Below are 3,646 nucleotides of genomic sequence, written 5' to 3' on the forward strand. Positions count from 1 at the left end.
TCGATAACAATTCATTACCTATTACCCTCTGTGACAACTTAGTGCCAATCTAGTAACCAACATAGGTAAGCCATGCAGAGAAATTAAAGGTCTATTAAATAAAATGTTAAGTTTGTATTGCAAACTTCACTAAATTGATAAAAAGCTATTCTTTATTAAAACCATTATTATGTTTACATTTCCTTGACTATGTAATGTGTTATAAGAATACACATTTAATTCAAATGCACAATCCTTTATAACAACATGTATTATATTTCATTCACAGTCCCACTTCAAAGAGTTTATAATCATTTCTGGCTGTCAGTCAAACTGAAATGGCAGGCATCCTACTGTGATAATGGATGGTTATGAAATAAGTCCATGAACCAGACAGAGTGAAATAGTGAACTTTTTAAAATAAAATCTTTCAGACATTTTTTTCAAAGCCTTAAAGGAAAAGGCTCTCTTTGATAGCTGCATTTGACATGTCCTCCTAATAGTTTTGTCGAGTCCTCTTGATATTTCTGACAGTTCATCTTGACAGTTGCTTTTCACTCTTTGACAGTCGGTTTTGACCTCTTGACACTTTTGACTTGTCATTTTGACAGTAAATTTAGAAAGTTCGCATGTGGATTTTGACGGGATTTTCAACAGTAAGAAATGGCAGGTAAAGTAAAAAGGATAGGCAACCCAATGAGACATGAATTTGAACCTATGGGCATAGTGTAGAACTAAGCACCACCATTACTGACTCCTGTTTTAATACAATTGAAATGGACATTCTGCTGCATCTGATGGGTGCAAAAAATGATCCTTAGTTTGGCACACTAGGGCGCCATCATCAGTAAAAGCAGCCAGGCCTATTCTTACCGACAGCACTTGCAGGAATCAAACTGGAGGAAGGCATTCAACGGAGTCGTCTCATTGTATTTGATTTGATTGATTTGATTTGATTTGACCTGATTTATCGTCACGTGTATTTTGTTAGAAAATACAGTAAAAAGTGTTGTATAGTGTTGCCACACTATGATGCCATCTTAAAACCCAGAAAAATAAACCAAAACATAGAATATAGAGGCAGAAAAATAAAGAAATAAAGAAAACAGGTTCAACTTTACAGTCCTTCTTGTTCATTGCTCTGTCATGGGCTATGATCTGGTAGCCAGACACGAGTCCCCTTTACAGCGCCACCGCCACTCGAACCAAAGTCACAACTCTTTGGTGCCATCTCGCCTCCACTGATGTCCTCATCACTATGAATCCTTGCTGGACCTCGCTAATGCAGATGCCACCGATGTCATTGGGCACAACTCCAGTCCAAACTCAACTCCTGTTTTTCATTATCTCTATTGATGACTTAGACTTGCAGATGGCACAAAAAGTGGAAAAATCCTGAACTGCAAGGAAAAGTGGTAGTTTTCAAAAGGAAGTAGACAGGCTAGTAGAATGAGGGGCAGACATTTAGAAGAGGGAAATGATACAATTTTTTAGGAGATTCGGCAGCAGAGAAATCTGGGGCTGTATTTGCACAAGTCATTGCAGTTCACAGGATTGACAGAGAAGGTGGTTAAGAAGCCATATTGGACTCTGGTCTTTATAAATAGAGTACATAGCATAAAAGCATGGAGGTTATAGTAAACATTTATAAGACATTGGTTCAGCCTCGACTGGAATATTTTCATATAAAGAGAACATAATCCTGAATTACTTACAGATATGTTGAAATACTATATATCTCTTTTTTAGAAGAAAGACATAAAAGACAAAGGTGGCCTTTTGAAATCAAGACCAGATTATGTAAAGCCTCAAGAGGAACCAACAAATGTTGCACCTGAAAACATCAACAGGACTTCAGACAACAGTACTTCAAAGAAAGAGATGCCATTCTAAAGTGAACTGTGATCTCTTATACATTGTGTCCCAGACTGTGAATATGATGAGAAGACAGAAAGGCAGTTCTGGGTGAAAGGCATGTTTGTGTTTTACCTATTGAGGAATATAGAAGAAAGGGGGTTAAAAACCAGCTGCCATCCTTGGTCTCTGTATGCCAGTATAAGTAGATAGCTAGTTTCTGGTTTAGCTCAGTTGGTTTGCAAAGCAGTGTGATGCCACCAGTGTGGGTTCAAACCCTGCACCAGCTGAGGTTACCATGAAGGACTGTTCTTCTCAAACCCACACCTAGCCTGAGGTGTGGTGGCCATCAGGTTAAATCACCACTGGTTGTGTGTCTCTCTCTAATGAGAGAGCAACCCTATGGTCTGGGAAGACTATGGTGACTTGATTTGTTACAGTTCCTCTGTGATAAAATATGTTGTAAAGGGGGACAGCTGACAACTTCTACTAGACACCCCTGCATGTGTAGGTAAAAAAGGAATTAAAATCTTGCTTATTTTTAAAAACAAGTCATTAGACACTGTTGAAGGAAACTGGCCAAACTTCTTTCAGCTAATAGCAGAACGACGAACATCAAACAACCACTTAATTGGCAAAGTGAGCATTCCCAGAATCATCCGCATTAAAGGCCATAACATTTCACAATCTATTCATCAAAAGACTGATCTGTTTTCTTTCACTTTAATTTTTGGACTCATTTCTCATTTCTAACCAGTGTATATGGATGTCAAGTTTTTACCATTTTTTCATATTTTAGTTACTAATAAATTCACTCTTTCTTTACCTCAAAAAAGCCTGGTTAAATTGGCTTCTTTTGAAACTTAAATATATCTGGGCCAGGGAAAGGTATCCTTATTTAAATTAACTTTATTGTAAATAACTAAGGGAGGGGTGAGTTACAAAATCAGAAATTGCTGGTGAAACTCTATCGGTCTGGCAGCATTTGTAGGGAGAAAACAGAGTCTGGTAACTCTTCATCAGAACTGATAACAGCTCAGAAAAGTTTAAGCTGAAGATGAGGCTGGGGAATAAGGGGAACAAGGGAGTGGATAGGTAGAGACAGAGCCCAGAGACAGATATGAAAGAGGTAGGCAGACAAGGGGATTATTAATAGCAAGCTAAAACAGAAGCTAAATATGTGAAAATGAGGGCTAAGAGTAGGAGAGAATGGGTAGGTTGTGCTGAAAGCAATCCATGGCATGTGATAATTGGATTAAAAGTGGGTGAGAATGGGTTGGCTGTGCTGAAGGCAACTCATGTCATGATAGGAATGGGGTGGGTAAAAAATGAAAGAATGGAAAGACATATTCTGGCTCTAAAGTTATTGAGCTCGATACTGAGTCCTAGAAGCTGCAAGGACCCCAAACAAAAGATGAAATGCTGTTCTTTGAGTTTGCACTGAGGCTTGCTGGATCACTGCAGCAGGCCTGCCACAGAAATGTTGGTGTGGGAAGACAATGGGTTGTTTAAGTGGCAGGCAGCTGGAAGCTCAGGGTCATTTCAGATTTTTTGGCATTTGCAGATCTTTGTTTTATAGAATTGAGGGTTTGAGTAAACAAGGAGGCAGTTCATCCATCCTTAGTTGGGTACATAACAGTTAGGGGCATCCCATCTGGAATAGTAACAAATTTTAAACCCTTATCCAGTGACTGGTCAAAATAGGATTTTGCTCAGTTCCAGGCAACATACTTCAAGGCTGATGTTAAAGTATCAGAGAGGGTGCAGAAAAGATTTACCAGAATGTTTCCAGGGATGACAGACTTCAGTTATG

Source organism: Rhincodon typus, chromosome 11, assembly GCF_021869965.1.
Source record: "Rhincodon typus isolate 14 chromosome 11, sRhiTyp1.1, whole genome shotgun sequence".
In the NCBI taxonomy this organism is placed as follows: Eukaryota; Metazoa; Chordata; class Chondrichthyes; order Orectolobiformes; family Rhincodontidae; genus Rhincodon; species Rhincodon typus.